Consider the following 13426-nt stretch of genomic DNA (forward strand, 5'->3'; position numbering starts at 1 on the left):
GGGACTGATGACTTCAGATGTAAAGTCCCATAGCGCTCAGAGCCATTTGAACCATTTTTTTTGTATTGGTTGATGATAGCGACTTTAAGCATGTTCTCAAAAAAGGAAATAGAAAGTTAAATTTATATTTGTAAGCTGCTTTATGTTCATAAAACGTATATTATTTTGAAGCAATAATAAATTAAGTCAAAAATATGTATTATGCGACTACAATACTAGCTCTCATTGCTTGCGTATTAAGATTAGAGGAAGAAAAGAACTTGTTAATGGATAATCGATCAATTACACTAGTCAACAATAGCTTTTTGCCAGAAAGGTTCCAGTGATTTTAGGGAAAATTATGGTCGGTGATGATGATGATGTTTGGTTTGTGGGGCGATGAACTGCGCAGTCATCAGCACCCGATGGTCGGTGATGTCGAACATATTGCCTTGACTCAAGAATGGCTGAAATAAGTGTAACTGGAGATATGTGTTTGTCACGACAACCTAGAAGGATCTAGACTCTACGTGAATCGTCGATTTCTTTGGAAAAACACATGAACACCAAGTCACCGAGTCGTACATCGACCTAAGCGAGATATGCCTGGTTCACGAAGTCACTGATGTTTGTCCTGTGTTGTTACGACGTACACTCGGCGCTTAGTAACAGAACGCAACTCGGTGGTTTATATAGGCTCTGCTGGAGAACTCATTTTTTTACCTGCACAAAATGAACACAAATTCTTGTTTGTGTTTATGGATATATTTTGCAATAATGTCATACACTTTACATTACAAAAAATACCAGTGTTCACAAGTATATAGGCAGAAAACACATTGAGGCAACATGTCAGTCAAATACAATAAAAGTGAAATACACAATGGGGACAAAATTATGTGGATTTAAAGCGATCTGAATCACGTGTAACAATTGCAGCATGGGAAAGCCTCATCTGTGTGATTTTATGTGGCTCATCAGAGCAGTCCGTTATAGGCTCCAACGGTAGTCCGCCATCATATATCTGTCCCATTTACCTTTATAGCTTCCCTAGATGACTTTTATGTCTTGGTTGAACCTCTCACCGTGTTCCTCACTGTAACGGTCCAGGTTTTCAGGAGATCTGTCAAGGTGGCTGTGGAGAGGTGTACTTTAAATATTGCAGCCCAAGTTTCTTCGTTCCTCATAATAGCTTGCATTGCTGTTACCCAAGAAGCTTTTTATAGTTGCAACAAAAACACACCAGGCAGAGGCTTCAGCGTCAGTCATAGATTTCATGAAATTTTAATCGTTGATGAGTTTATGAATTTTGGGATCATCAAAGATACTAGCCTTTAGTTTTCCATTACTTATCACAGGATATGATTTACAAATGTATCTGAAGCAACTGCTCTCTTTACTCAACACTTTAACAAATTGCTTCATCCGTCTTATCCTGATATAAAGGGATGGGAGAAAGTTGTAGTTTCTGTCAACCAGTGGCCCATTGATTTTTCCTGCTTCCGCTGTCATGTTGTCCTTGAGGACCACGTAGCTTGTTCCCAGCGATCTTTGGTTGCCCTGCTATCCCACATGTAAATGAAACACGGGTATTTTGTGTGTCCACCTTGATGGCCAAGCAAGATATACAATCTTCAGGTCAAGACACATATACTACTATTGCCCTTGATAACGGAGCTTCTCCAAGTCCATTTTGATGCTCTGATATTTTTCCGTAATTTATCTTGAGTGCGCAACTGCCACAGATGCATAATAGTGACTGTAGTGCAATAAGACGCATTTTAAGCTTTGCGTGGACCAGTTTACAAAAATCTGCTAATATTCTGTTCGATATTCCTGTAATACAAATTCGCGGAGAAGTCCTGAAATATTTCTGCCGTATATAAGTTTATCGACTTGGCCAAGATATGGCAGAAGTTGATCTTGTTTTGTCAGATAAACTGTTGTTTTAACTCCTGGTTTTAGACAGTTCTTTTCTTTTAGTCTTGAAGCCAGAACTTCGGTAGTTTGCCCTGACAGATGGAGGTTTCGTAGCAGATCGTTCAGTCCTTGCTGGCAGAACTGCTGAGGCGTTTGCATTCGTCATATTCATTTCTACTGCTCCCACGTGTGTGTTACCTTCCTTCACTGTGTGAAAAGGCTACATCAGGCAGTGTAGTAAATACTGCTATGGAGATATATTCGCTGTGTGCCACAGGTCGTCTTGCTGAATCCAAATCTTGTTATTGTTTTTTGTACCTATTGAACCCTGTCACATTCACTACACAAAAAATTATTCTTCGAAGTAGTTTGTGTGTTCTCTCCACATCATAGGTACATCGAATTGTAAACTTATTTTTGCTCCAGTTTTCCACTGTTGCAAACACTCCATCCACGTCTTGCATGCCTTATGAGGACCCCACGGCTTATTTTGGTCACCAAGTCGTACATCGACCTAAGCGAGATATGTCTGCTTCACGAATTCACTGATGTTTGTTCTGTGTTTTTACGACGTACACTCGGAGCTTATGTAACAGAAGGCAACTCGGTGGCTTACGTAGGCTCTGCTGGAGAACTCATCTTTTTTACTTGCACAAAAAGAACACAAATTCATGTTTATGGATGTATTTTGTAATAATAACATACACTTTACATCACAAAAATATCATTGTTCACAAGCATATAGACAGAATACACATTGCTGTAACATGACTGCACCTATACACAACACTCAAAGAGTGTTAGACGAAACTATTGTCATATTTGGATTCAGCACCCACGATAACATCCTAAAAGTGTTGAAGCATTGCAGACAACGAAAAAAAGTTTCATTTGTTGACAAGTGTTATCTACCATAAACTTGATTTCAAACATTGTGGGTAGACAGTGGTGATTGATGGAAAGCAGTGGATTTATTAAAACGACGTCAGTGAGCAGTGGGTTTGTTAATACGATGTCTGTATGAGATCACAGACAATCCTGCTACATAGCAGCGTTGAGTTCCCGTCCCCAGAGGTGCTGGTGATTGGGGGAGGGGGGGAGGGGGGGGGGGGAAGCGGGTGGGAGGTATTGCAGTGCAACATGTATGCCATTGAGTACCCATGCAGTTCGCCCATGTTTTCTGTCCTGTTTATTCTTTACAGGTAGTGCACTGCGCAGCGTACCATGGAACCAAGTGAAATTCGCTGAAGGCTACAAAAAATGGTTCAAATGGCTCTGAGCACTATGGGGCTTAACATCTGAGGTCATCAGTCCCCTGGACTTAGAACTACTTAAACTTTACTAACCTACGGACATCACACACATCCATGCCCAAGGCAGGATTCGAACCTGCGACCGTAGCAGTCCCGCGGTTCCGGACTGAACGCCTAGAACCGCTCGGCCACAGCGGCCGGCTAAAGGCTACAATGGGCTCATACATACAGTGACTTGTAATTGACAACAAATCGTGTTGGGTCTGAGCACTATGCGACTTAACTTCTGAGGTCATCAGTCGCCTAGAACTTAGAACTAATTAAACCTAACTAACCTAAGGACATCACACACACCCATGCCCGAGGCAGGATTCGAACCTGCGACCATAGCAGTCCCGCGGTTCCGGACTGAACGCCTAGAACCGCTAGACCACCGCGGTCGGCTAACAAATCGTGTTTCCTCATTTCGTGACTTATGTGTGACACTCGTCTAGCACACGGTAAAGATTAACACTCTATAATGATAGAAACTACGTAACATGCTGAGACAAGAGTTTCTCCTGGCGTATACAATACTCATATAGCTTATGGGAATGCAGCCGGGTGACGTCATCGACAACCGCTGATGTTTCGATAGGAGACTACCCTGTCATTTTCAAGGCAAAACTGCAGCAGGAAAGAGCTGTGCAAGGAAATTTAAAACCCTGGTTTACAGAGAAATTCTGGAAAGATCACTCACACACACATACACACTCACACACACATACACACACTGTAAACGCTAGAGACACCACCCCCTCCAGAGACAGACGCCAGCAGTTATAGATGATGGAAATATTACTGAACGTGTCCACCCAAGAGTCATATAACGGCAACAAAGAGGTCTGCTTTACGTTCATTTACAGTTGTTCTGGACAGGCAGAATTACGCTCAAAAGATACGGTGTTTACTGTGTGGTTTAACGTATCGCAGAATCGGTGCCGATGCCACAAAGAAGTTGAGTAAAAGACTAACAGCATCCTGAAGAAAAGTTCTTTGTCGTAGGAGTCTGTCAAGAGTCTTATTACATTTTTTACTGTTCCTGCTACGGTAGATGGCCTTTCGAAGATCCACAAAGAAGGTGTTCCTTTTCATGCAGTTGTAACATTGGTGCTGCGGCAACATGTCGTGTAGTAAAAAACCTTGCTACTCTGCTGAGCCAAGTACAAGTGTGAAAATCACATTAGGGACTCGACGGATTTCTTTCGCTGATTAGAGGGAATTCGTTTAAATGACTCTGATATTCTAGTAAATTTTGATGTATTCTGTCTCTTAACTGGTGTTCCACTCAGTTATTCGTTACGGTTAACTGATGTTAACTTTCGTGTAGAATTAACGAACCTGTTTCGACATGTGTTAACTTCCACTTATTTCCAATCATTTTATTCAATGAGCAGTACTATGAACAGACAGATGGTGTTGCGTTGGGAAGCCAATTAAAACCTATTATTGTAAATTTGTTTACGGAAGGCTTCAAGGAAAGTGTCCTTCGATCGGTAGCTTTGAAACCTGCGTACTTTACAGAAATTTAGAAGACACATTCGTCGTTTGGCTTCATGGCAGTGAGAATTTGAACGACTTTTTAGAACACCTGAATTCAGTCCACCCGAACATACGTTTCACGATGAAGGTGCTAAAGGATGGTTTCCGTTCCTTCCTTGATGTGCTGGTCAGGAGGAAGGGTGATGGTAGGTTTAGACATGAGTTTTATATGAAGTCTACGCACCCTGACTTGTACCTACAGGCTGCTCGTTGTCACCATCTGACTCAGCATGAAGGGATACTTCGGACCTTGGTTCACAAGGCCTAAGTCACTTCACACCCTGACAGTTTGTCAGTTGAGCTGAACCATCTTGTGGTCGCCTTTCGTCAGAATGGGTTTAGTGAAAGAAAGATCAAGCGTACGTTATGGTATCGACCAGTCTTACACTGGGTGAGTGATAATAATACCGAGTTGACACTAACGTTTACGGCCTTATGCCTTAGCCTTACGCAAGGAGCATTTCCAAAAAGACTGGTCGTATTTCGCGGAAATACGATGTGAAATGTATTTTCTGGTCCCATCTAATATTATGGTCCTTTCAGATTCCGTTAAGGATGATCTTGGTTTGCGTAAGGCGTGCGACTATCGCCTTCCTTGCAGTTGTGGCATGTCATTTATTGGTCAGACTGTCAGAACTGTGAAGGATCAGTGTACTGAGCGTAAGCGTCACACACCCTTAAAACAGCCGAACAAATCTGCTATTGCAGAACATTGACTAGGCACCAGTCACCCCTACGGAATATACCAAAACGTAGATTGTTATTAAGGAAGTATTTGAATTTCATTTAGTAATAACTTTACAAATAGATATGGAGATTTTCTCTCAAATTTTGCGTGGCATCTTGCTCTTTTCTTTGTCAAAACCGGAGGGACAGAGTTAATTTTATCTCACCCATTGTTCAGTCACTTTCACTATCGATAATTTCTGACGTCGGTCATCGCTGTTGGTGTGGAGCCGCTAGTGGTGTACATGTGTGTTACCGTTCTGGAATTGCTCTGCAAACCTAGATTTTAAATTTCCTTGCACAGAAATGATTCCCTCATAGACCTGCATATTTAAAAAAAACCTGTATGTCTTTTGTAGACTATTTCTCACTCATTGTCATTAAATACTGCTGTCAAAGAATCTGTTTTGAAGAAGAAGTAGAAGATGATGAGGTGAATTTTTTTCGAAGAAAGCTGTGATCGTCCAACAAACGAATAATAAGGGACGCAGAGGAGAATCAGCTTTCACTTCGAATCGGAAACGAAACAGATACAGAAGAAACAAAACGTTGGTCAAGGAGATACACTCACCAGAGGTGGTGGAGGAGGAGGAAAAGGTTAGTCTTTTATGTCCCATCGACAACGATGTCATTAGACACGGATCACACGCTCGGGTTTTGGAAGAATGGTAAAGGAAATTGGCCGTGTCCTTTCAAAGGAAACATCCCGGCATTTACCTGAAAGCATTTAGGGAAATCACGGAAAACCTAAATCAGGATGGGCGGACGCGGGTTTGAACAGTCGTCCTCTCGAATGAGAGTCAAGTGTGCTAATCACTGCACCACCTCTATCGGTAGAGGCGATGTAGGGAATATCCGCAAGCCATAAAATACGATGTGCGGACGGATATTTTAACCCTGCATCCCACTGTTCGTTTTGTTAACTTCATGTTTTCTGTAGATTACACAAATTAACATAGCAAAATCAAAAATGGTTAATAAAAATGAGATTTGATCCTAATTCAGCAGTCTAGTTCCTGCGCCACTGAAACTACGAAGTAAAGCCTGTGATACTGAGATGTTGCTTATTGTTGTTTCATCCTTGACTCCACATCAGGACTTCACACACCTTTTCAGTCTGAAATCGTAGGAATGACACGAAGCAGATTTTATTGCGTGTGTTTTGAGGTGTTGTGTTTCGTGCTGAGTGTCTATAAGGCAGGAAACTGTCAATTACAATCACAGTGCCAAGTGCCCTCCAATTTATGAGCTCAACTGTACACTCCGTAATATGATTGCATCTTGAGTAACAGAGTGGGCTGTTCATATATGTGCCATAGTGGGAGAACAATGTACCTTCTGAGTATAATTCGACCTTGAATCATCCACTGGCCTACATCTGGAGGGAATAGCAAACACATGGCTTCATCATGCCATACATCTCTCCTAAACCACGTCACATTCTCCACTTCCTTTCCCTCCCCCTCCCCTCTCTTAATTTGTGACCTTTCCCCTCCATCCCCATCCATCAACTTTCCGTCACCCCCCCCCCTAAGCCATACCACTTTCTTGAAAATAAGCTGGTCGGAGAGCTTGTAAGTCAACACACACACACACACACACACACACACACACACATAACATCCCAGTATTTCACTGCCTACTAAAACTGCTCTCCCAGTCACACCATAGTATTTTACAGGCCACTGAAACGAAAAAGACAATTAGCATATACCCCGCAATCAGACACCTTGTTCCCTGCACCTCATTTTGTGACTGCAGAACTTCAGTGTTTGTATCTCACTTGGTGCAAGGCTCAATGTCCCCTCAAATTAAACGATGTTATTTCCGTCTCTAAATTGCCTTTATTACTTATCCAAATACATGACAATATTCACACTTATGGTGTAACTTACAGGTTAAGAGGCACTTGAGATACAAAACATGACTGGGTAGTTTTGTATTTCCATCTTTAAATTTTCCATATTTTGTGTCAAAATGTTTAAATATATTGATGCTACTGCTACAGTTTACAGGCTAAGGTACAATAGTTCGATCTCTGTATGCCAATTTGTGGAAGCTACAAGAGACTCTAAAATTAGGTGCCACATCGCTGTTTGTAAGTCCAAATTGTCTATATTACTTTTATCATATACATATTACTGATGTTGCTTACAGGCTAAGGTATACTTGACGTCTAACACATGAGTGTGGCGTTTCAGTGAATGCTGTTTCCATGTCTAGATTTCCTGTATTAGTTTTGTATGCCAATTGGAAACACAGTGGCTAAAAAAATGTTAAGCAGACAAAGTAGTAATGGCTGACGATTCCTTTTAAGCCTTCTTGGGGCCATGTTACTAAGGATGTGAAAACGAACTTCGATCACCTGACCAAACACAATTTTAGGGGGAGATAAGATAATGCATCGTGTTCTGCATTAGAAAAATATAGTTGACATTACGACTGTGCATCTTCATATTTTCGGGGCCCAAATACTGATCCATAAAATTTCGGGCGTGCAGCCGCATAAATTTATGCGGCTGCACGCCAGAAATTTTATGGATCGACATCACGACTGGCTAATACAGCGTTTTCTATTACTTTTTTATCATAGGCCTACTTGAGGTTATGTTCCACTAGTGGTACGGTACAAAAACTAACTATTAGGAAGACTGCAACATTCACCTATCGGAAATATGGTGTCAGGGCTCTCTAAAATATTTCACAGACTTTATTCCTTTCCTGTCCATAATCGACTAGTACATAATACCAAGCACATTTATCCACTAACCTCACATTTTCTGACAGTTTAGCAGAGGAAACAGTACATTAACGACACGTTTTCGTGACATCTTCAACGCGGCGTATCACATGAATTATATATTTTCATAATACACAGGTATAACTACGAGAAGAACCAAATACGATACCGTAGCCTCATAACCTCTTATATCAGCATGACAGCTGCTCGATTTGCTCCGATCAAAGACATTCTTCATTCTATTAATCGTACTACTGTGATGGACAAGGTTCCACACAGAGGGAACTAAAATCTCCGATCATGAACAAAAATTCGATCTTTGCTCAAAATGAAATAGCATTTTACAGAAATCGTAATTTGTCTGTATTATTTACCAAAATACATAGAAATCTATTCTATAACACTACAAAAACACATGGCTCACTTACTGGCACCATTTTGAGCTTCTCTCTGGTTTCGGGTGGCTAGCGGAAATGATAAAGACTGCCAGTCTTGCTTGCGAGATTAAGGCGGAGCTCACCATCTGCAGCATCCTCGATAGAACCAACTGTGGTCCTTTGGTGCAGAGCCCAAGGTTCATCGACGTTATTAATATCGAACTAAAAGTAATACCAACATCCTGAGCAAATGTCCTAAACCTTCAATAACACACAATGGACATTTTGAAGCCAGTTCTTCAAAAGAACTCTTTAGTTTGGCATCTTTCTGTATCTTGAAATCAACTAGCTACCCGAAACTGAAAGAGATGGTTAAGAAAAAGACGTCATACAGAACAGAAGTGTATTCAAAACTCTGAGTAACAATTGTCGCTCGGCAGATGAGAGAAGTGTCCAGGACTCGGTAGAGGGCTAGGCACGAAAATTGGAAAAAAAGAACAACTTGTCTGATGTAAAAAAATGGCTGGAGTTTATTCCAGAAAATTAATGCTATAGGGGTTCAAATGGCGCCTGGAAAGCCACTAACAGAGATGACATCTATATATACATCTACATTCATACTCCGCAAGCCACCAGACGGTGTGTGGCGGAGGGTACCCTGAGTATCTCTATCGGTTCTCCCTTCTATTCCAGTCTCGTATTGTTCGTGGAAAGGAGGATTGTCGGTATGCTTCTGTGAGGGCTATAATCTCTCTGATTTTATCCTCATGGTCTCTTCGCGAGATATACGTAGGAGGGAGCAATATACTGCTTGACTCTTCGGTGAAGGTATGTTCTCGAAACTTTAACAAAAGCCCGTACCGAGCTACTGAGCGTCTCTGCTGCAGAGTCTTCCACTGGAGTTTATCTATCATCTCCGTAACGCTTTCGCGATTACTAAATGATCCTGTAACGAAGCGCGCTGCTCTCCGTTGGATCCTCTCTATCTCTTCTATCAACCCTATCTGGTACGGATCCCACACTGCTGAGCAGTACTCAAGCAGTGGGCGAACAAGCGTACTGTAACCTACTTCCTTTGTTTTCGGATTGCATTTCCTTAGGATTCTTCCAATGAATCTCAGTCTTTACCGACGATCAACTTTATATGATCATTCCATTTTAAATCACTCCTAACGCGTACTCCCAGATAATTTATGGAATTAACTGCTTCCAGTTGCTGACCTGCTATTTTGTAGCTAAATGATAAGGGATCTATCTTTCTACACTCCTGGAAATTGAAATAAGAACACCGTGAATTCATTGTCCCAGGAAGAGGAAACTTTATTGACACATTCCTGGGGTCAGATACATCACATGATCACACTGACAGAACCACAGGCACATAGACACTGGCAACAGAGCATGCACAATGTCGGCACTAGTACAGTGTATATCCACCTTTCGCAGCAATGCAGGCTGCTATTCTCCCATGGAGACGATCGTAGAGATGCTGGATGTAGTCCTGTGGAACGGCTTGCCATGCCATTTCCACCTGGCGCCTCAGTTGGACCAGCGTTCGTGCTGGACGTGCAGACCGCGTGAGACGACGCTTCATCCAGTCCCAAACATGCTCAATGGGGGACAGATCCGGAGATCTTGCTGGCCAGGGTAGTTGACCTACACCTTCTAGAGCACGTTGGGTGGCACGGGATACATGCGGACGTGCATTGTCCTGTTGGAACAGCAAGTTCCCTTTCCGGTCTAGGAATGGTAGAACGATGGGTTCGATGACGGTTTGGATGTACCGTGCACTATTCAGTGTCCCCTCGACGATCACCAGTGGTGTACGGCCAGTGTAGGAGATCGCTCCCCACACCATGATGCCGGGTGTTGGCCCTGTGTGCCTCGGTCGTATGCAGTCCTGATTGTGGCGCTCACCTGCACGGCGCCAAACACGCATACGACCATCATTGGCACCAAGGCAGAAGCGACACTCATTGCTGAAGACGACACGTCTCCATTCGTCCCTCCATTCACATCTGTCGCGACACCACTGGAGGCGGGCTGCACGATGTTGGGGCGTGAGCGGAAGACGGCCTAACGGTGTGCGGGACCGTAGCCCAGCTTCATGGAGACGGTTGCGAATGGTCCTCGCCAATACCCCAGGAGCAACAGTGTCCCTAATTTGCTGGGAAGTGGCGGTGCGGTCCCCTACGGCACTGCGTAGGATCCTACGGTCTTGGCGTGCATCCGTGCGTCGCTGCAGTCCGGTCCCAGGTCGACGGGCACGTGCACCTTCCGCCGACCACTGGCGACAACATCGATGTACTGTGGAGACCTCACGCCCCACGTGTTGAGCAATTCGGCGGTACGTCCGCCCGGCCTCCCGCATGCCCACTATACGCCCTCGCTCAAAGTCCGTCAACTGCACATACGGTTCACGTCCACGCTGTCGCGGCATGCTAACAGTGTTAAAGACTGCGATGGAGGTCCGTATGCCACGGCAAACTGGCTGACAATGACGGCGGCGGTGCACAAATGCTGCGCAGCTAGCGCCATTCGACGGCCAACACCGCGGTTCCTGGTGTGTCCGCTGTGCCGTGCGTGTGATCATTGCTTGTACAGCCCTCTCGCAGTGTCCAGAGCAAGTATGGTGGGTCTGACACACCGGTGTCAATGTGTTCTTTTTTCCATTTCCAGGAGTGTATGTATTCGCAGCACATCATGAGGGGCACATTGCAATCCAGAAAATCTTGTCAGTATGATTTAATAGTCTGTTTGTTACATTATTACACCAATATACACCAACAATCAGTAAATGAAAGGAAATTAAGTAGAAGTATTATCAAAAACCAATATAAGTTAATTAAATTTTGAAGTAACATCTCCTGGTAACTTACAAAAACACGGATAAGTTTGCAAACTGTTGGCGTGCTGCTGTAGTTAAAGTATACCGTACTTGTCAATATGGTGCTATCAAAAACTGGCGCCGAGGTAACTGTGCTGCACCACAGGCTATAGATGACAGAGGTGAACGAAGGCTGCAGAGATGTGTACGGGAGAACAGACGTACAGTAGTTGAGAAAATGATTCTCTAGACCAGGCAAAGGGCTGCCATCAGTGTTTCCTCAACGACCGTTCAGCAAATGTTGCTTCGTAGGAGCCTTTTACATACACCCATGCTGACTGCTCTTCATCGGCAACGAAGGCTGGACTCTGCACGCCAATACTGCAACTGGGCGTCCACTGAGTGCCGATAGTTGGCCTTTTCAGATGGCCATTGGTTCAAATGGCTCTGAGCACTATGGGACTCAACTTCTGAGGTCATCAGTCCCCTAGACTTACAACTACTTAAACCTAACTAACCTAAGGACATCACACACATCCATGCCCGAGGCAGGATTCGAACCTGCGACCGTAGTGGTCTCGCGGTTCCAGACTGTAGCGCCTAGAACCGCACGGCCACTCCGGCCGGCGATGGCCATTGGTGTATATGGCGTGAAACAACTGAAAGGAAACACTCTGCAACAAGCGTCGTAAAGTCCAGGCCGGAGGGCATTACCTGAGTGATTTCGCCGTAGTGGAAGGCACAATGGAGTAACACAAGTATGCATCTATCCTTGGGGGCCTTGTTCACCTCTACATGTAGTTTGTTTTTTCTCAGAAGGACAATGCAGTGGGTCATACAGCTCGCAGTATACGAGCGTGACTGGGAGGGCTCCAGGATGAGTGTACCTTACTTCCTTTTCCACCAAACTCTCCGGATGTAAACTCAATCGAGGATCTGTGAGACGACCTCGATTGGGCTTTTCGCGCCATGGATCCTCAACCGAGAATCCTGCCACAGAAGGCCACGGCACTGGAGTCGGTACGGCTCCACATGCCTGTCAGTACATTCCAGAACCTCACTAATTCTTTTCCTGCACATGTAGAAGTGGTCCCCATAGCAAAATGTGGTTTTTCAGGCTTTTGAGACCTGGTCACATTAATGTGACTGGACAGTGTATAACAAGTTTAAAAAATTTGTAGAGTTCTACTCATCACAACTTTCTGAAGAATTAACAATACCTACAAATAGCTTTAATATACACTAATGCTCATAAATTAAGGATAATGCTGATACATGGTCAAACAACGCTCTGGTGGACGGTTTACGGGTTTAAATCACCTCGGGGTATGACCATGCGGTGCATTTGACCTGCGGTCGTCGCAAGGTGGCGCTGGCAGCAGTCCACATCCGCAGAGCTGTGTTGGTGCATGTCAGAGTACAGTGCAGCGAGTAAGTGTGCAGACGTTTTCAGACGTGCTAATGGTGACTGTGTGCTGTCAATCGCTCAAATAACACATATTTATGACGTTATGAGGGTAGAATACTAGGGCGACTGGAGGCTTGTTATATATTTATGACGTTATGAGGGGTAGAATACTAGGGCGACTGGAGGCTGGTCAAACACAGCATGTCGTAGCAGGGGCCCTCCGTGTGCCACAAAATGTTATCTCAAGATTATGGCAACGATTCCAGCAGACAGGAAACGTGTCTAGGCGCTACAGTACGGGATGTCCACAGTGTAAAACACCACACGACGACCGATATCTCACCATCAGTGCCCGCAGACGGCCACGGAGTACTGCAGGTAGCCTTGCTCGGGACCTTACCGCAACCACTGGAACAGTTGTCTCCAGATACACAGACTACAGACGACTGAACAGACATGGTTTATTCGCCCGGAGTCCTGCAAGGTGCATTCCACTGACCCCTGATCACAGGAGAGCCCGTAAAGCCTGGTGTCAAGAACACAGTACACGGTCATTGGAACAGTGGTCCCGGGTTATGTTCACGGACGAGCCCAAGTACAGTCTGAACAGTAGTT

Source organism: Schistocerca serialis, chromosome 3 (assembly GCF_023864345.2).
Source record: "Schistocerca serialis cubense isolate TAMUIC-IGC-003099 chromosome 3, iqSchSeri2.2, whole genome shotgun sequence".
In the NCBI taxonomy this organism is placed as follows: domain Eukaryota; kingdom Metazoa; phylum Arthropoda; class Insecta; order Orthoptera; family Acrididae; genus Schistocerca; species Schistocerca serialis.